This window comes from Phaethon aethereus (assembly GCF_964289735.1).
Source record: "Phaethon aethereus genome assembly, chromosome: 8".
In the NCBI taxonomy this organism is placed as follows: domain Eukaryota; kingdom Metazoa; phylum Chordata; class Aves; order Phaethontiformes; family Phaethontidae; genus Phaethon; species Phaethon aethereus.
The window spans coordinates 13233431-13255880 of record NC_138584.1 but is presented as its reverse complement, the minus strand read 5'-3'; positions in this window follow the sequence as shown (position 1 = coordinate 13255880).

Sequence of the window (22450 nt, the reverse complement as noted above, 5' to 3'; positions counted from 1 at the left end):
AGCACACTTAATGTTTATTTAAATGAAAAACCTGATGGCCAAAAAAAGGAAATGTGAAACTTTGGAGTTTGAAAATTCCTAACCATTGAAGAGATCACCTTCAAATCTGACTTTGTCTCTCACTCTCCATTAACATAAGCTTCACATATTGAACAAGAAAATGGTTTTTAAAATGTAAGTTTTAATACATTCTTACTATTAAAATATGCCGTATGTAACGTGGGATATGCAGATAGCCACATTACACTTAGAACAGCCCAACCTTCTAAAATATTCTTATTTCTGACTGCCTGATATTACAGTGCTAGCACTGCATTAATGTAGCATTCTGAAGTTCAGACTGTTTGTATTTATTATTAAATTTCTAGAAGTGGGTCTGTACTCCTTTAGAAGTGTGAAGAAGTATTCTATATATACCCCAGTACTCCTGCTAGGCCTTTGCTTTTCAAAGACTGACTGCAAAACCAAGAGAGGCGTGACGCTCCTCTTTACAAGCATGACAGGGAATCTGTTCAATATTTATGACCTTCAGATGTAAAAATGCTCTTTATCAGCTCCTGTTTTGCATTCTATTCAGCTAAAGTCACACCACAGGTCAGCTAAAAAGACTATCACTAGTCCAAGATAAATGAGCAGCTATCAGCATATGGGAAAGACTGCAAGTATCATAGCAGTCTAAGTGGATAAGGTATAGGATATTCTTTTACAAGAAAAGACAAAGTCTTTTGAAAATTACTAATGAGGAGTGAATTTATTTGTGCTTTGTGCAAAATATCCACTTTAAGAAACAGAGAGTATGAGGTTCAGCTGTGTGATTTTTAAGGACAATTACAGATAGGAGTTTTAATGTTGCATTCAAGAATACAGCTTGGACCATCTGTCAGACACGTATGCTTTCTTCCACTGGTGTCCCTATTTCACTAGGCCTTGGCACGCGTACCTTCAAAATACGTTTAGTGCTTATTAGGTTTTTGACAAAAATACCAAGTTTGCTGTTGTCCCAGATCCTCCACCATAGGGCAGGAAGCGTGACACAGCGGGGTGTGCACATCAGGGCTGGGTCAGAAGCACAACAGTGATGAAGGCCTGTGGAAATGCTACAGTTTAGCTGCCATAGTGCTAAATCCAAGGAGATCCACCCTCCATGGGAACAGTATTTCTTTAATGAACTACACTGGTATGAATCCATAGCGCATAAAACCATAGAAAGGCCCACACCCAAAGCGACCAGGGTTTATAAAGGTGACTTCTGGTTGTTTTCTTTAGTAGTATGCTAATTTTGCAGAAGGCAATAGGAAAGGTTCTACTGTTAACCAAGTAACAGTTTATCTTAAGATGTGTTTTCAAAAATGGAAGTTTTTGCCTACTTATTTTGTTTGAAATTGCCTTTTCTATCTGCCTGGGAAGTAGACATGCACAAGCCTTGGAATGACTGGGTCAGCTTGCCAGGGGCCAGAAAGCTGCCCAACACGATTCAAGCAGCAAATAGGCACCGTAAAGTGTTTGGACACTTTAAAGTTCCCCTGCATAAGTAAAGCAAAAGGCTCGTGCTTTTTCAGCAATATACTTATTCATATGAATGTCCAGACAAATAAGGACTGCTACAAACAAAAGGTGGAAATACTTTCCAGTCCAGAAGGAAGCAGGAGATGCTGGTCTCCTCAGGGTCTGCTCAGCAAGTCTAAAAAGGTGATCTTTCTATTTTCAGTTAGAAGGTATTAATTCTCACAAAGTTAGGAGATAAGTTATTGTATTGTCGTGGCTTAACCCCATTCGGCAACTAAGCCCCACACGGTCACTCGCTCACTGCCCCCACGGCAGAATGGGGGAGAAAACCAGAAGAATAAAAGTGAAAAAACTCGTGGGTTGAAAGACCATTTAATAGGTAAAGAAAAAGACTCACACACAAGCAAAGCAAAACAAGGAATTCATTCACCACTTCCCATCAGCAGGTAGGTGTTCAGCCATCTCCAGGGAAGCAGGGCTCCATCACACGTAACAGTTACTTGGGAAGACAGACGCCATAACTCCCAGCATCTCCCCTTCCTTCTTCTTCCCTCAGCTTTATAGGCTGAGCATGACATCCCATGGTCTGGAATATCCCTCTGGTCAGCTGGGGTCAGCTGTCCCAGCTGTGTCCCCTCCCAACTTCTTGTGCACCCCCAGCCTTCTCGCTGCTGGGGTGGGGCGAGAAGCAGAAAAGGCCTTAACTGTGTGTAAGCACTGCTCAGCAATAACTAAAACGTCCCTGTGTTATCAACACTGTTTTCAGCACAAATCCAAAACACAGCCCCATACTAGCTACTATGAAGAAAATTAACTCCATCCCAGCCAAACCCAGAACATGTATGCGTTATTATACAGTATGCTATGGCCTCACAAGAAATATATGCTTGAAACCACTTTTGGGTTTGAGTGGACACCACTGTCTTTTCTGCCACATATCAATAGCACTTCCTAAGGATTTGAGATCCATTCCTAGGTCTTCTTTTCAAATCACAGGTCAAGTGAGTGGAATAATTTTACAGTTCAAGAGCTGGCCGTAGGGAAATCAATGCAGTCCCTTTTCAGCAAGAAGCATTTATCATAAGTTTTTGCTAACAGTGAGTAGCTCCAGTGTACATGTGCAACCTCATACAGATCAAAGGAGAAGTGGACAAGAGGCTCAAAATGCAGTGCTATGTGAGAAAAGATTTTAAACATTTCAGGAAAACCCTGTCTTAGCAAATCTCTCTGTTAATTGAAAATGAAAATTCAGATTATTACCTCATCATCACTCTAGTAATTTTTTTAAACAAGATAAATCTGCTCCAGGTCTCAGCACAAAATGAAGTATCTGTCATCTTTTTATTCATCACACATTTTCTCACAAGGCATATTCAATCATTTATTTCAAGCCCTAATCATTTAAGGCTATAAAATTGATCCAAAACAGAGGTCAGTGTACAGGCATATTCTAACTTCACCTACGGAATGTTCATGCATTTGACTGCACAGAGTTTTCCATAGCAGATTTTGACTTGACTTTGAGCAAAGGCTAAGCAGAGCATTTCTGACACAGCGACAATGCATAGTCGAGGTTTAAACCGCGAAGCTTAAAAAAGAGTTCACTTCAGGAGGTTTTTTAGTACCAGCATAAATAGCAGTTGCTGTTTAAAATCTGGCATGATGCTATCAGCTTTGTACCCTGAAGAGCCCTGAGCAAAAAAAGATTTCTAAAGGTGCCTTCTAGTTATTTTCTCTAATAGCATGCTAAGTATGCAGGAAGCATGCTGAAAATTGGTACACTGAACTACTTGGAGCACTGTATATTTTTCTCTCTGAAAAAAACAACCTGAGCTGTTTTCAGTATTGGTGGCAGAGAAATTTTCCAGTGATGATCCCAACAAGTCCTCCCTAGGTATTGACTATGGAGATGAAGCTTTTCATCAAGGCAGGCTTCATTCCCATAGCTACAGAAGCCTGTACACCCTGCCCATGCCACTAGTGACATGTCACAGAGACAGTGACAGAATCTTGAATTTGGCCTCTGGTTTGGATTTCAACAGGTAAAGGTACCACATTCCTGCCTAAAATCTCCTGCTGGGAACTGACTGCTCTCAATTCATACCCATTCGCCCCTTTACGGACCGACAAACGTCACCCTGGAATGCTACCTTGGGAACTTCCAAGGTGTATATGCAGATGCATTAATCAGACCATAAGTCAGCTACACTATTTTAGTAGCCACACTGCTGTTGTGAAGATCTAAAGCCGTAACAAAGGCAAAGCATGATAGAAGAAGCATTATCTAATAAAACAGTAACTGATACAGTGACAGACAAGAAGCCAAGCTTTTACGCAGGCTAAGCGTTGTGTTTTAAATACACTGGCAGAAACACACACCCAAAAGAACACCCCCCTCACCCCAGCCACCACACACTAGATCAGGTGTTATTAGGAGAGCCTACTCCTTCCTGCAAGCTTCGCCCATGGTACCTCAGACACTGCCAAGGTCCCTGAACCAGGGAGCCAGAATGAAATCCGAGCGAATGGATTATGAACCCACAAAACCAGTCAATGGCTCTTCTGTGTTCCGGGGGTCACTGGTATGCTGCATGTAAGCTGCGGTGCTGTTGCTCTGAGTACTACTACTTGCCAGCATGAGAAAAGAAACTCTCAAAATACACATTGCTTTCTTATCATGCTGACCACTACATGACAATTGGGCTACAGTACCATCATGACAAGAAGGGAAAGCATCTTTTTGAACCGTTGTTTGAGGATGACAGCCAAACACCTCTACCTTATATTAGCTTTGTTAGTTTACTTTTGATAAGTTTGGGGCAGTATCAAGATCTATCTCATCTGTGGTCTCCTGCCATTAAACCAGTTTGCTTGCTAATTAGACTAGGCTTATCCTATCTGGTATCATGCTAGCACTTTCCCACAACTTAGTAAGTTGCCTGATGTTTACCATGCTGTTGTTTAATATTTTAATCTGACAGTTTTTGATATGCAAGTCAGATGACGAGAGGTATACACTACAGAACATTAGTTCCTTAATTTTAAATATAGATGTTAGACCTTCTTTTCTCTACTTTGCCCCTCTTGTCCCTCAAGACTGGTTCGGCTAGTTCCTCAAGAGCTATACAGTAAGTTTTCTTTTCTTTGTTGACCTTAATACCTCTGATTTCTCTAAAATTATCCTGCGATCTATTCTTTGCTTACCTTTGGAATATCCTCTTAATCCTTTTTTTGTTAGTTTTAATACTATTAAACATCTAGTTACATTAAAGCATTCTGTAAGTCAGCAGCAAAAGAACATTAAACATTCAGTATTTTCCATATCATCCATTATTTGCTGCCTCTTAAATAACAGATGTATGTTTCCCTAAGTCTTTCCTCTACTTCTAGCGAAATTATTCTCTTTGATTCATGGGCAGTATATTAGAGCTGAGAACATTTAGGCAAAAGCAACCCAGGAAGAGCTGTACTTTCATCTTTAAAACTTTGCTGGATTTGCAAGCATTAGAGAAGATTACTTAACCTGTTTTTACATTAAGAGCAGACAAAAGAGCATAGACTAAAACGTAAAAGTCCAAATGCCTGAAATTAAGATACCAGAACAAAGGACTACTCTCCAATCTTTTAATTGAGCAGTCATTTCCACTAAGTTATGTGCAGTTGTGTATTTTCATTTACCCCGTATTACTGCGGTTTGTGGCTTTTCCCTGGTGATGTCATTTTGCTGTACCTGGGCTTTGTATAGTAGTAAGCATGTTTTCAGTACAATTACTTTTCCAGCTTTGCATTGCTTTCCCTCTCTTCTTTTATCAATAACCCACAGCATTGTTACACAAAGAAAATTTTGTATATGACACTAACAGAAAAACTTTTCATCAAACCAGGCAATAGGAGCTAGAACAAGGATACTTGACACTAATGGTGAAGGCCTTGACAACAACAGTAGAGCCAAATTGTTTATATTTACTTTTACCTATTTGTAGTTACATTCTTTAGTGTGGTAATTACATATGCGTACACCAACATACTGTCTTTGTAAAAGAAGAGAACTCAAAAATACAGCTAGATTTCATTAAGTCAGTATGTTGGTTTTGATTTTTCATCATGCACTCATTCTTGAATGCTAATTTCTACCTGGATATACTACCTTTCCATAAAAAAAGGTAATGACGTCATGAATTACTCCTGATTGTCAACTGAGCTAGAAACCCTGTACATAATTTCTATCAGGTGGGAACAGCAGATAGAAAAAGAGGTGTTTTTGAAGGATACATATGCATCTGGTTTATGTATTGCTTTGTGACAGTACTGGCTTGGAGAGGGAGAAAACAAAATCTTACACATACAGTACAAATCAGAGGTCTTGTAAATATAAATATGTGCACATATGAAGAAAGATATTTATATGTCTGCAATTAGTTATCATTGCTTTCTTGTTCAGCAGTAGTCCTCCATTAGGGATGATCCTAGGAGAAATGAAAAGAGAATTCGGTTCCAGATTGCTAAGATGCATAGAACAGAAAAGAAATAATTGCTAGCAGTAAACAGGAGTCACAGTGCTATGCTTGACTGTTTTCTTTTATAGGCCAGCTGGCTTGTAATCAATATTTAGGCAAGACAGAAAACTCCCTTTCCCTCTCAGTTCATTTTGATCTCACTGGGCTAGTTGTACACCACCACCACCCTAATATGAAAAGAGACATCATCTGGTCCACATATACAGAGCACACTTCTCAGTGGTTATGACTACAGAAGTCAAGCTGCTTTCAAGTCACATTCAGAAATGCTGAAATTGTGCATCTTTTGATAGTCTGCCAGTAGTGTATAGATATATAACCAGTATGGCTACAGCACATCATAAAATTTTATTTCCTGCAGATTTGTCTGCCACAGAACATTTACTTGCTGTCAGAAAGGTAAAAAATATGCTAACAACCCTGGGTTTCCTCTACATGCACTGAAATTTCTGAAACCATCCCTACAGCTACTACTTTTTCCTTCTTGCAACATTTGATGTACTCTTCTTTTGAGGTGTGGGGAAAAATTATCTTTAGAAATGGATTATTTTCATATTGGTATCTAGGGAACAGCAACTTCTGGAAGGTTGATTTGATTTGCGCCTCCTCCACAAGGCTTAGGCACGAGCCCACCGCACAGCACTATGCATCTCCTCTTTCTCGTAAAGAGCCTTTGCAGGAGCAACATTTACATGGTTTATTAGATCTGTGTATTGTTTCACTCAAGCCCGTTTCAGCAGAGATGAGTACAGAGCAGGCCCACTGCCAGCTCAGTTGTTTCATACTTGCCAAATGTACAGGGGCTAAAAAACATCTCACTGGTGCTATCTAACAGGGCAAATATTTTTGTGCCTCTGTTGCAGGGCTCTTAGTACAACATTAGAACTCAGCAAGAAAGGGGCTGAGCAGTGGCTTCAGCTGCCAAGTGGTAAAATTAATTTTGAGACCAATCATGTGCCACCAGCACTAATTTCAAAAGGAAAACAGCAGTTCTTGAAGTCTGCGGGATCTTCGGTGAAGTTGTCCTGTATCATCAAGTTCGCTGAAGATTTTTATGGTAAATCTGTTAATAATAGAATCTCTATTACAGTTGGGCATTGCCTCCTCCTGTAACATAACCCCCTCCAGGTATGTTCCCGTATCACCGTGGACAGGCGCCAGTCTGTCGATTTTACTGCTTTTACTCAGACCATGCCCCAGTGCAAATACGATAAACTCACCAGTAGTCACGCTGAAGTGCGGGGAAGCCGCACACCTCAGCTCCATTCAGCAGCTGGCTCCGCTCTTCCCAGCAAGTGCTGTCCCCAAGGTTGAAAATAAAATAACTCATATTTTATCCTCATCTTCAGGAAGCAAAATTCAGGTCTGCGGCAGGGCATGACTCCTGTGCCAGGAGGATGTTCAGCTAGTCCTCTCCTGTTTGGGGGTGGGCTGCTGGGGGGTCTCCAGGCGCCGAAGGGTCCCCCGTTCCCCAAGGCAGCCTCAGCAGAGCTCCCTGGTGCGGCTGGAGCCCTTCACTTGCCCTGAGCTCGGCAGCTGCCCACGCAGTGCCCTTACGCAGCCCGAGCCTGGCGCTACCGCCAGCCCCAGCACCCAGGCGGGCAGAGTCGCTCTCTCCCGACTCCAGGAGCTACCATGTGCTAGACCAAAATTTTCCAAAAATTCACCAGTGCCACTGTGCATATCAAAGCACAAACCAGTCACTCGCTGAGCACAACCACCCACCACAGATGACAGATCCAACATACCACCTTGTTTCTCGGCTCCGTCAGGGATTTCTTGAAGAATTCTGGCTGCATCCTAACCCTCTCACTGCTAGAGTTTTAAAGGTAACAACTTTCGACCACTGTTTGGGTGGCATAAAATTCTTGGGGAAAGAACACCTCACATGACTGGTCTCTAAATTCTCCTTCTGTCGAACAATATGCAGTAAATAAGGCCTGACAGGTAAAGGTTTTCCACCCCTACATGTTTTCAAGTTGAAAGAGGAAATCCCCAATTCCAAAAACCCTAAAGAGAAAAAAATCTCCAAAATGCTTCCTAACTAGAAGTTTCATTTTAAGCCTCTTCATACATTCTATATAAGAAACATCAGGATTCTAATAATTTCTCAAAACAGTCTTTCAAGTAGACTATTTTCTGAAGAAAAATTATTAGTTTTAGTAAACTGAGTTTCTAGCAATTTTTTTTTTTTTAAATCCCAAGCAATTCTAATCAAGTAATAGCAATATCACTTCTGAACTCCATTTATGTGCCTTTGCTTTCTCCCAAGTCCATGAATGCTCCCAAGATTAGAGAGAGAACAAAAAGCCAGTTTTTAGCATTTGGAAAAGGAGGCAGAATGGAATGAACTCTTGTGAGCACATACACAACCACCCCCAACACTGTCCCTGACTGTACAGGAATACAGTTTGTTATGAGCAACTACATTTAAATAAAGTCAACCAGCTAATAATTTTAAAATGAGAAATTGAGAATCCTTGAAACACAGACTCCCACAAAAGACACCCATTGGAAGAGTTTTCACCAATATGAATTAAAATATTTGTAACTCAGTCCTGTTGGTGCTTGGAAGGACTCTCTTCCACTTCAAAGAGTGCTGCTCTTCCCCTAAGCAACCGCAAATACTGACGGATGAGAGTGTCTGAGGGCTGGACTCAGGCTCACTTTGGCAAAAATGTGAAAAATCAGGTTCTTTCATATTTTCCACTAGAGCCGCTGCCCTTTGGGCACATTTCCCTGCAAAAGCTGGGACGGGCTTTCCAAGGATCCCTCACTGGCTGCAGGCTTTGAACTGGAGCAAAGCTCGGGCCATAGCAACTATTTTTGGATTACTTTTTCAGCAACAAAGCTGAGCTTTGCACTCAGAACAATGTTGGCACAAACACAACAGTGTTTTGAGCCTTATGTGATATTTATTGCATTATTTTACGTGCATCAACTCTGGATATCTTCTGTCAATACCAAGCAATATTTATATTTGGTTTGGTGCTCTCCTCATTATGAATGTACAATAGCACATACCTAATCCCTGCTAGGAAGCCTGGTTTAAACTCAGACCTCAGAAAGCTACATTTGATATGAAACCAATCTCTGTATCTGGGGGTTTGCAGCTAGTCATAATATTTCTGTTTTTATTGTCATTATGTCTTTTTACAAATTCTTAAGTACATGCAGAATAAATACATCCAATTCCCTGTAGAGTTTTTCAGTACAATAGACATTTATGACAAGTAAATTGCCAAGAAAACATTTAGAATGCATATAATTTTCATGTTAAATCAGACCTTTAAAATAGAAGTAATTTTTTTTTTTTTTTTTTAAGAGTTTCACAATTTTTACTGCAAAAGCTTGAGAAAAGAGTGTTTCCCTTCTGAGAAATAAAGCAGTAAGATAATTGCAGGGCTGCTGTGAACCATTTGGCAAAAGCTGCTCGCCATTTTTGAGATTATCCCTATGGTAGGTTTTGCTTTTTCTCATAAACCTTAAAGCAGCTATTAGATTAATAATAAAGAGTGAGCCTGGAGAAATACCCATATTTGGCCATGAAGCCAAAATATCATCAGTACGTTACTGTTTTAATCTCAAGATTTAATGGAAAGGCAGATTAACAGAAAGAAAATTATTTGATCGTGTTCTGTATGAATACGAGATGAGTCTTAACCTGGACATCAACTAAGAATGGAAGACTCCTGTAGGGAATCAATCTATTTCTTTCTTTTAATAGTGGCATCCTCTTCTTTTTTTAGCTGGCAAGTTATATGTCCAAAGAAAAGAAAAATTCAAAGATAGGAATGGCAGAGTCATCTAGCTATATTGGTACTTTTGAAATATTTCCCCCGAGTTTTCATTCAATGCAAGACCAGACAGTTCGAAATATGGATGACCACAGGCAGAAGTATAGTTTGAATTATACAAGAATGGGAATTACATTTCATAAACAAGGATGAAAAATAATCAGATAGCTATTAGCACTGGAAAGTGTGGGTTTCATACTTTCCAGCAGCATATAACATGTGTTGCTATCTCCAGGAATTTTTGAGATTATGGTATATACAATAACTGTTTGCTCTTTCCAGGACGAAGCAGGGCAGCAAAATTGATTAGAGAAGCCAGAAATGCCCTCAGCACCAAGCCAGCTTTTCAGCCACTCTGCTGTAATATGGTCAACACAAGTATTAAAATCTGTAGCAAATAAATATATAAATGTTTAAGATGCCTACTTTACAGATTTCAAATGTATCACTGACACACCTGAAGGCTGGAGGTAGAACTACAGAGATTATGCATATTTATAAAAAACTGCTTTTTATTGTGAGATGTATATCTCACCGTATCTTTAATCTCAACTGCCAAGCCCAACGACATTTCTAAATATGTCACTGAACACACTTTGCTATGTAGTCTTTTTATAAAATATTGAAATTTCTGAAATATTAATCAATACACAGTCACCCCAGTTAAGAAAAAAGGGTAGCTCTAAATTAACCTTTAGTGTAATAAACTCATAACTGAATTTGGCTTTCTATGCCAAACAGCAGCTCTGATGTCATGAAGATTGAATGTTGACTCTGATTTTCATTGTGGGTTATGTGGAAAAAATGTAGTGACTTTGAAGCCTTCAAGCTGCAAGCAGTTCAAAGAAACCATTTACTATATTCAGTGTTGTGTGTTACTGAAGGGTCCCTTATGAAAACACTGAAAAGACTTCTCTCTTCCCTCCCCACACTCAATAGCCTGATCATAAATTTAACAAAAACGACAATAAATCGTATTTCTGACATGCCAATACAGGATTTTTGGTTTGGCCGTTTCAGACTGTAATTTGTCCAGCGCTGTAGGATTTATTTGAATTCATTTGTGCACATTTGAATAATTTGATATTTTAATTTCAGGATTTCACACAGCAGTTACGTAGACTCGGTGGCTGTTGTCACCTCTCCATCAATTTTACAAATCCAGTAAGTTATATTAATCACAATCAGTTATATTTTGGGTTTCAGTCTAAGCTTGAACACATAGTATATGAAATCAGCATGTGCTGTAAAACAGGACATAGATTTACATAACACCTTGTATTAATCACAGATTACAACAAGCCTGGGCTATTGTGAGCTACGTTTGTTTCAGAGAGCTATCGAAAGCAGCTTTTGTTAGATAGCAATGGTTTGCACTTACTCCTTTTAAAACAACATGTGCAAAAAGCCAATAGGAGGAAATAACTAGTGGGATTTGTAGTGAAATCGTAGAATGCTAACCTCCTCTGTGATTGCATTCACAGCCCCACTAACCATTTCTAGTAGTCAGATTGACGAGAAAATTGTATGCTCTTGCACTGAGTAGGTAATACTAGACACGAGCAAAGGTGCGCCTCTTCGCATTTTGTTTTACGTGAAAAAAAAATTACTGCCAAAGTTTGGGAAGCTATTTGAAGTAAAAATGAAAGTCTGCTGTAGAGGAGTCCTGTAATGACCATGTTTGCATGGATAAATGACAGTGTTTATACAGTGTACTGATATGTATGGCTCGACTCCTGTCCCTCTGTATCATCATAACAACGTGATGCTACTCTTCCTGAAGATGCCAGAAAATAATATTTTAAGGAAAGTCAGCACAGCAAACAGTGACTATCAGTTTAATCCAGAATTAATGTGCTGTAACCGTGCATGATAGTCACAGTCACAAGAAAAGCAACAAGATACCGTTATAAATCAAGAAAAGCTAATTTAGAGAGTCTGTATCTATATGAGTGCTAAGATACTGGTAAAGGTTTAGATCCTCTTGCATTCTAGGGTGTTTAAAAGCATAAAGACTTTACTGTCACACTATTATTTTATGCATCTGCATTGCTTATGCAACAGAGCAATATGTTTCAAGTGTCACATTATCAGCAGCCTCATCACCTGCACCTGAGAAACTGGTTCAGGTCAAACCTAATCCTGCTCAAGAGGAAATGAAATAGCGAGGACACTCTCTCAAACAGCCTCACATCTCTTGGTCAGCAGAGAGCTGAATCAAAGCAGCATTTACCCTGCGACCCACAACACTCCCCCCGCCCCCCGCTCATGGCAAGTTTGGGAAGAAAATGTCCAGGTAGGCATAGGAATTACTCTCAAATAAACTATTTATGCAGCATCCTCCCACAAGGCTATATCCCTGGGGACGCGTGCTGATCGTCTCCGTATTCTCATAAGTTCCTGTGCTGCATCCAAGATGTTCACAGAGCTAAATTTAGCTCAGAGTACAGATGAGGCTTTTTCATTACTTAATGGCTTTAGCATACCAGATAAGGCTATATAATCAGTGAATATACTACAAAGCGGCTAATGGGAAGCTTTCACTAACTTCAAAGAGAATAAGGTATAGTTAAGAATTATTCCAAGTTAGTAACTTTACCAGACAAATTCATTTTATCCAGGTTCCAAAAAGTGATCGGTGTATAGAAATACTCTGCTATAAATAACTAGAAATGGAAGAGATATTATAAATCAGGTATTTCCTCTGGGATTTTCTACAAGGACTAAACTATCTTTTACAGTCTCTGCTCAGGTTTGCAAGAGACCATTGCATCAGTGACAAAGGTGAAAAGGCCACAGAGTGTGTTTCAGACTTTTTGACAAAAATATTGAAAAATAGTAACAACAAACATAAAATGAACGTAAACTAATTTGTTATTTGTGTATATTATATGTCTTATTATATTTGATGTAGATACCACAGTCATACTATTTGCACTGATTAGGTTAAAACAACCCCACAGCACCTAACCAAAAAACCAAAACCCGGTAGAATTTTTGTTGTATCTCAACAGGATTTTTGTCTAATGTGTCTGGATAAGCTCTGGGGTAAAAAGAAAGCAAAACTGTCCTTTTCCAATAATTCTTTCTTATGTGCATGTGGAGGGCAAAGACCACTATTTCCCAAGATCATTCCAAAACTCTTATTACAACTTTCATCTTTTTTAAATGGGAAACCTTTATTTTATTAAAGCTTATTCTACTTATTCTACTGATGGGTGTGGCTTATTTTGCATTTCAAAATCTACTTCAGTTTCACACTACAAATTAATAATAAATTCATATCTGAATTCATAAATCTGCTTTGTTTAATGATCCCATTCCACTTCCAAAATTAAGAAAGCCCACTCTTTTAATCCATATGCATGAATTTTTCCTTTCAGATAATTCTTTTTTCTTTGCCTTCCTTTTTCTCTTTAATACAAACTTTAAGACAGAAAAAGTCTAAGCAATTAAATCTTTCCAGAAGATGATAAAGCCTTTGCTATTCATCTTCCAATTAAGAGTAAACTCATATTTTGACCTATGTAGCCTTTTATAATGTACCTATTATTTATTCAGTGGAAAGCTGCTACAGGAAAACTCCGGACAGTAGCCACGGTACTTGTCTCAAAAACCTGAGTCTCTCTGGTTATTATGCTCTTCCTTGCTTGCCTGCTGCTTCCTCATCTTTCTGTCCCTGTGCTTAGACTCACTTATAATAAACCATCTTAATTAAACCTCTCTACCTCAGTATTAGGCTAAATGGAAAGAGGCAAAAAGTGATGTAAATTAGGAAAAAATACATACATTTCATTATACCACTGGAACCTGTGTTCTACGCATCTGTGCTAAAACCATTTATTACATGCCAACATTCAGCCTGCCAATCCAAACCTCTTTTGCACTGTGGTTAGTTTTCTTTGTTGTGAAGAACAGCTTCTGGTTCTACGCGGTATATTTATTTGTTCCCTACTGTGCACTGAAATATTGAAAAAAAAAAACGTTTTCAGAGAAAATGGTTCTGCGTTCTTTAGAGTACTTGTCTTCTATTTAAAGGGTGCAGTTTTGTAACTGTACCTCAGTTGGCATAACTTCGGATCCATTTCACATCAGCTTCAGGCAGTGGACTTATTTTACTTGTGCTGAGCAAAATTTTGAATACCAGGTATGTGGCATAACTTCATTACTTTTTAACTGCTCTAAGAATCAGATGCTTGGATACACAATAAATGGGAATAAAATTATTTCTCTCATGTTAGACTAGCATAATTATTAGAAAGCTTTTTTCCTTATATCATAAGCAAATATCTGTGGAAACTCTTCATAAAGATTTTCTTGTTCAAATAATTAGATACCTTTGGTGCCCACATAAGAATCAATATACTGTTTTGCCAGCCATAGACAGGATATAACTTTGAGTAGAAAATGCTTTTTTAATGCTCAGGATATACCACTTCCGCACTGCTATCATTGCCACAGTGTGTATGAAAGATAAAAGAATAATAGAAATAGTTGGGCTTGAATGACATAAGCAAAAATCATGGTTGTCATGGTTTAACCCCAGCTACTAACTAAGTACCACATAGCCGCTCACCCACTGTCCCCACAGCAGAATGGGGGAGAAAAACAGAAGAATAAAAGTGAAAAAACTTGTTCCACTTTTTGTTGAGGTTTTTTTCACAGATTTTTTTTTATCTCGACTTATCTTCGATATAAAGACAGCGTAATAGCTAAAGCAGAAGCCGCACACACAAGCAAAGCAAAACAAGGAATTCATTCACCACTCCCCATGGGCAGGCAGGTGTTCAGCCATCTCCAGGGAAGCAGGGCTCCGTCACGCATAACAGTTACTTGGGAAGACAAAACACCATAACTCCAAACGTCTCCCCCTTTCTCCCCCAGCTTTATACGCTGAGCATGACATCCCGTGGTGTGGAATATCCCTCTGGTCAGCTGGGGTCAGCTGTCCCAGCTGTGTCATCTCCCAGCTTCTTGTGCACCCCCAGCCTTCTCGCTGGTGGGGTGGGGTGAGAAGCAGGAAAGGCCTTAACTGTGTGTAAGCACTGCTCAGCAATAGCTAAAACATCCCTGTGTTACCAACACTGTTTCCAGCACAAATCCAAAACACAGCCCCATACTAGCTACTATGAAGAAAATTAACTCCATCCCAGACGAAAGCAGCGCAACAGTAAAGGTGGGTAAAAGGTGGTAAAACAGTAAAGACTTCAAAAGTCTTTTTTGAAGCTTGTTAGAAGGGCCTGCCTTTACCCAGATTGCAGTTTCATTTGTTCATAATTAGATAGCGGATATGAGCTGTTCCTATCTTTTCCCACATGAGAGGAGTTTATAAGGGGATTGAGCTGAGACTCTTCCAGATAGCTCCACACATGTTCCAGATATTCCCGTTCTCTTATTACGTACAAGTACAGGAACTCCTCCTGCCACCCTTACCCACAGTTGACCTTCCTAGATACTAAACTAGACAATAACAATTATCTGGATTATCTGTAGCGGATCACAGGATAGTCATGAACCAAACCCATAAGGCTACAGTGAAATAGGCAAAAATAGGTTTAGAATATGTAAAAGGGAGCCTCGCTGTGCAGTTTTCTTCCACGGTTAGTTTTCTGTAATTCTACAGTTTCCTAAAAGATCTCAATCAGAAAAGCATGTACTTTCAGGGTAATACACTGGTTTATAAGCAGTTTCACCTGTCTGGAAAGCACAGGTTAGTAGGAGGAAAGCAGACGTTTTTTTAACAGATTTCAGGTATAACAAGGACCTCTCAACCTGTGCAGGCAGAATAGTGACCATAATGTAGTTACACATAGTCCAAGAAAAATGGTTAGATTACAAAAAATGTTATTGGCCAGTGGAGTAGATGGTATTAGAATACCCAGCTGTAGGCTCTGCATGAAGATGGCATCCCTTTGCAGCCCAGTGGTTAAGGGCAGATGTTCTGTTAAGCACATTTAAATTAATCAATTTGATCTTCAACTGAGACTAAGCAAGAAAGATTTTCTGGCTTAATTTTTAGTAGAAAGAAGCATATTTCTGCACTAATGAGTATCATTAATTAGTGTGTAGCTACCTAGGAAAGGATTCACTGTTAATAATCTGCAGAGAATATTGATATGTATTGAAATAATGCACGTCCATTCAAATAAATACATGTCTCCAAAAGAAAACAAGAAAAGATGTTGGATAGACGTTTTTCCTTGACTGGGGAAAGATCCAAATATTTTCCAGAAGCAAAATCTTTTTAATAGAGAAGTGCAAGAGTTTGCATAAGGCATTTGAATAATCTGCAAAGATTATTAATAGGACTGAAAAAAAAAAGCTTATTTCTAGATTTTCTCAAAGTGTCACAAAAATCTGGAACCAGATTATAAACTAGAGGAAAACAGAGATGAATAAATTCAGGAAATAGGAAGCATGATGGTACACGGACAGATGGAGTACACTACCCACATTCCCTTTTGCCGCTCTGGAACAGAAGAAAATGTACTCCTTAGGAAAAACATTTCTCTTTATAGATGAAAGTGATAAAATTTAGTTTTGCACAAAACCATTAAGTCTTCCTGTGGAATCTCACTGATCTATCTTGACCAGTGTTTTCAACAACATAGACTTTGAGAACTACAAAGTAGAAAATTTACATTTTAAAAAATTTAGTCCTTTTCTCCTGCCACCTCTCCATGATGGAAAAAAGGGCCCACTAATTTCCTTTCTTTTTCAGCCCAACAAAGTCAGAGTAAACCCAGCCAGAAAGCAAAACAAGGCAGAATAAAACAAATTCTATTTCATTTAAGAGTTGCAATCAGAACTCAATTCTGGTGTCAAACATTGCATATCAAATACTCACAGCAACTGTTTGCCATAAATCATTTAATCCCTAAAGGTAGAAAAACAGTATAATAAAGGCCAAGAGTGGTTCAGTTTGTTTGTTTGTTTAGTTTATTACAGGGATACAGAAAAGAAATAATCTGGACACACTACTAGCTGAAGTCTGGAAAACTGTGCCAAACTCATATGCATCTAATATTGAAATGCAAAAGATGAAAAATGGTTATAGTTTTAGTTTGCTTACTATCAGTGCTTCTCTATTTGTTACAGAAATAGCAAAATATCCCTAGGAGGAGCTTCTTGCATCCACGGAAGATCAGACACACACAAAGTGATCTTGTAACATCTGCAGGCTGATTTCCACACCTGAAAATTTTGAGTTGTTTTATGTGAATATTTGAATTCTGAGTATCTGTGAGCCAATGCTCAGCTCTTTTCAGGGTAATTCATCAATGTGAACAAGTCTTTATTGTCCCAGGTAACACATCTGAACTCAAAATTATTCTTCCTGAAGGACTCTTCACAGTGAATTGCAAGGACTGGATGTCGGGTACCATAGCTCTAGGTAAAGTCACTGCAAGTTCTGGGTCCTCAACAAAATTCTGAGAGAAAGAGGGGGGAAAAATAAGTCCTTCGATTAGAGTCCCCTTGAATGGAATGGATTGGTAGTTCAATCACTACACTTATAGAAGGAAACAGGTTTTATAATCTGCACCATCCCTACTGGCTTCACTGTGGCATTAAGAATTTTTCCCCTAGTGCATCGTTTTTATCACATACTTGATCTCTAGCAGTGATCAGTATAGAGCTGATAATAATTTAAAGGCTTTAAGGCTTCTGAAATGGTGAGTTTCAATTGAATCTGAATGGGATGTGTTTAAAAGGTTTTCACCTACAATAATCCTTTCATGGTGAAATGATGAGAGCAAAAAAGAGATGATGAGACAAGACTGAAAGAAGCAGATGCTGAAAAGATGAATGGTCAACATTAAAGCATTCTTCCAGAATAAAGCAGGCAATGGAGACAGCCTATAGCCATGCCAATGATGGCTTGGCTCACAGCACTGTACTGTGAGGAAACCAGCTGATCTTTTTCCTTTGTGACATTATTTAAGGCCCCTCTCCGGCTTTATTGTTTATTTTGAAGGAATTCTTGATAGATCACAATTGAAATCTCATTTCTGACAAAGCTTCCACAGAGTTTTGTGCCCAGGCATACTCAGAGGCCCCTCTGGCTATCCATCTGCATGTTAGCCAACAGAATACTTTTCAAAATCTGGTTTAGTGCTACCGGTTGTCAGTACAGATTGAATTCCTGAGGAAAATCTACTGGGAGAGAAATGTGCAGGCAGACATTCAGAAAGCCAGAGGTTTTTTTCATGATTTGGTTTCTTTACGTTGCCCAAACATTGTAAAGCAGACAGTCTGTTCACAACAGGCAGAGAATTGTCCTAACGCATGAAAACACTACTCTACAAAGCTGTTAGATCCATCTCCCAAGTGAGCAATGCCAGCACTTCATGCAGCAAAAGAAAAAAGAAAGAAGCTTCTGAAACAAAGCAAAGAAACCCTTGGCATGTCAGCCAGATGCGAGTTCTGCTTTGATATTATGAAGTATACGTTGCAGTGGCATCAGTGTGATCTTTGCAACCCTGACTTTGTAACGTCTGCTTGTATATTCTGCCTGAAAAAACAAAGCTTCTGTTTCAGACTGAGCTGGTTTCAGCTACATTCAAAGTATATTCTCAACCTCAACATGAATAATACTACTGCTTCAGATTCTGTAGATGTTCCTCTTAATCACAAGATGATGACTGACATGGTAACTGCCATCTGGAATACTGCACTGTTATTTCACTTAAATATCTCCAACAGCTGAATGTGTGGCTTATGTAATTATGACTGCTAAATTAGTGCAGTATTTCTTAGTCTTCACCTGATTCCCTCACACTTATTTTGGTAATAATATTGCTCAATTTTATCACTTATTTAATAAGGTGGGGTCTGTTCTTAGTCCTGGGGTGGAGGGTCATATCATTGAGATTTCATGGCCAGCCTAATGGCAGAAAGACTATTATATTGTACTATCTTACATCATTACAGTCTTGTGAAACACATTCTGATGTGCAAATGATCAAATGCTTACTTTAAAAGGTGCTGGAGGTGACCATCTGCAGTCACAGGTATTTCCATATGTTTAGGATATACATGTGTCACACATTGCGAAGAGTCCAGTGTCATTGTCCTTCTTCCACTTGGCATTACAAAGGTTTCACATTTCCATGAATGATGACTGACTACAATAGTTCTGGCATTGACAGAAAATGCTGCTATTGTAAGATATGCAAAATACAGCTTCCAGCAGAGACCAACACAGCATGGCTCTCAAAAGCCTGGCCAGAAAGACTCTTTCCAGTTATTCAACAGAACCTCTTTTATTGAGCACTGTGGTTTGAGCACAACTGTACAAAGCCAGACTTATTTAAGTCAAAGACAATATCATTTTGAAGATACTTCAAGAGCTACGTTTTCCTTTTGGTGGTGTTGGGGTAAACCCACTGACTTGACTGAGGTCACTGGGAGCATGTTGAGTGATTCAGAGTCTGAACATTCACGCATTGAGTTCTGCACAAACGCCAATTAAGTAGAAAACACAATCTGTATCTTACAAATAGATTATAGTCACAAGACAGATACTGACAGTTGTGTAAGTCTTCTCCAGTGTATGACCATAGGCAATCCTACAGAAATAATATCTTCCCAGCTTTCAATAGTTTGGATAAATGGGAAGAATTATGCACACTGCACATACAAATGGATCAGTAATGCAGCCTGGTTTTGCTTCACTGAATTTAATAAGTATCAATTTAAAAATTAATACTTAAAGAACCCTCCTTTTAGGTTTTGTAACCTCAAGGTTCCTTAAATTACATCCCAGATGATCACTGCCTTTCTCTACAAAATACTTCCAAGCCATTCATGCCATGAACTTGATCATATGCGGAAGACACTTGACCTCAGCAAACAGGAGTATTTCAGATAGTGCTGTGTAGTTTATTGAGAGAAGCAGATGAGAATCAATGATAAGAATGTCTCTGATGGTAAATGAGTAAGAGCCTGATCCACTGCCCACTTAACTTAATGTCCTTTTTTACTGATTTCAAATGGACAATGACTTGCACACACAGAACCCCCTGATTGTCAAAAGCAGGAGAGGCATCATGTTCATCATTCACCAACAATGAAACAGCTACGTTTCCCTTGAAAAAGCTGTGTGATTAATAAAACATACCGAGTGGAAAAATACTTTCCAATTTTCCTGGCCACCAACCAGCAGCATATATAAAAATAAATATTTAAAGCAGTGATGTTTGGTATCATGCTCTACCAGCCCATCCCTTTTACACTTTTCTTTCATTGCTGGTATTAATTTAGAGTAGTATTTTCAGCTCAAAGCAATCTATGTTCAATGCTGAACATTAGCCAGTCACCATGTTTCTTCACTCTTTTACTGTATGTACCTTGAATGATTTGGATGACTATATACAGTTAATTCACATTTTTACCTCATGTATGTCAGTTCCTCCTCCTTTTAAAAAGAGCTTCTTTGTTACACTACATTAAAATGGGATAAAATATTCTGATAAAACATTACCAGTTCCTAGCACTTCAGCTATATAGAAATACTTTCGTCATCTTTAATACCCTTGATGTTGTAATTCAGATTCTAAGAAGCATACAGACATATAAAGATAACACACTTTTGCCGCAGAACATACAGAGAATACATCTTCAATATATCAACCAAGAAGCTGCACAAGTTGCCTACAAAATTTTCCATATATCCCAGAGAGACAAGCCCCTTCCTATCAGGATACAACATACTAACCCCTCAGATAAGAGCACTCTTTAGAAGCGGAAATACCTCTTCTACATTTGACTTCTTTCTCTTTCAGGTTTACATGCTCCTTGGAGGCAAGCTAGCAAATTACACAAGAAAATTTATGTGATCAGTCAGTCATTTCTTATGCAAATATTATGTTCTGCTTCAGGGTGTATCCTTAAGCTGCATCAGATATTTACCTCAGTTTTTGAAAGTATTCCTTCTGCTAAAGCAAAATAGTATGTCTTGTAGAAAGGAAATTATACTGAAGTTTGCATTAAAACAATCTGCAGGCATTTTAAAAGGCATTATTGCTATAATTGGCAAAGAATACACAATAAGATTTTGCTGCCTATCAATTGTCTACGCATTTACAATTCATATTGGATCACTGAAAATCAGAGAGATTAAAGAAACCAAGTTTGCTCCTCAGATTATATCAAGTCCTCTACCTGCTGGCGATGTATTTATTTAACCCTTTCTGACTCTATTCACATTTACTTTCCCACCAACAACCTCTGATCTTCATAACAAAGAAGTGTGACTTAATTCACTATCTCCTCATATTTTTTACTATAATTTGTATGTTTTGTCCAGTTAGCAATTGACATATTTTCTTGACTATGCAAGAATTTGGGAGACATTTTTTTTAATTTGCTGACAATACCCATAATTAATGCTGAGATCTCAATGTTAGCTCTTCTGAAATTAAAATGACCCAATTTTGAGTTCCTAAAGTTAAACATTATGTGCCAAATTCAGATATACAGCCTTACCAGTCTGGCCCACATCAAAGCATTAAGGTCTCAAGGACACCATTCTGAAGGGTGAGAAAGCAAGCCCTAGCTATATAGACTTCCTTCCTGGAAATCTAACGCCTTTGAATTAGGTGGGGGATACGCAAGAAATATTTTTACATGTTGGAGTTTCATTATGCAACTGCTCAGATGTAGCCATTACCATGACTGAAAATTCCAGCCGTTTTTGGCTTCAAGGCAAAACTTCAAGGTCACTTTAACATAGCTTTTCTGTATTTGATAATACCTATTTTCTGCTAAGGAAAAATTACTTTAGAACTTCTGCCTCACACTGCAATTATTTTTTTCATCAGTTAGAGCAGCTGCCAATTTAACACACTTTATGACCTGTATTAGCTTGGTTTAGAAGCCAATCTAACAGTAATAAGCCCTTCTGAGCAGGAAGAGCCTGGGTGTTCACTATTCAGGGGATGGAGAGACGATACAATCAACAGTCCTTATCTGATAACAAATGCAAACCCAGTTCTGACTCAACTCCAGAGCTATGAATGGATTATTTCCCCCATTGTATTTTACCTGAAAAATTTGTAAAACAAATAATGCATCATGCTCATAAAAAACCCACTATTTAGTTTCTAGTATTCATCTGTGTTTTCATTATAGGTATTTCACTTTTCAAGTACGTAACATTTGACAATACCACTGCACATAAATATACGACAGTGATAAAAATACAGTACATCTGAAGATAACAAAAGCAAATAAGCTGTAACCTGCATATATAATTGCATTTACAAAAGATAAATATTACTACATTTACTAAAGAAGTCAAGAAAAGAGAAATATCTATTAAGAAATAAAACTTATCCCTCTTTCTGAGCAATACTGTTGACTACATTATCTATAACAGAAATTAGATTTGACATTCCAAGAACTGTTTTTAGACACATTGCTGGATAACAAGTTAGAATTACTATTTTCCTTAAGGTTCATCAGTAAAATACTGTGAATGTCACAGTTAGAAGGACTCTCTGAGTAGCCAAAAGATGTGTTTCTAATAATTACTAGTACTGCTAATACAGATTTTTACTAAAAAAGTCACAGCTCTGCTTTTGTGAAAGCTAGGCAACTCTTACTTATTTGTAAATTGACTCCAGGGTG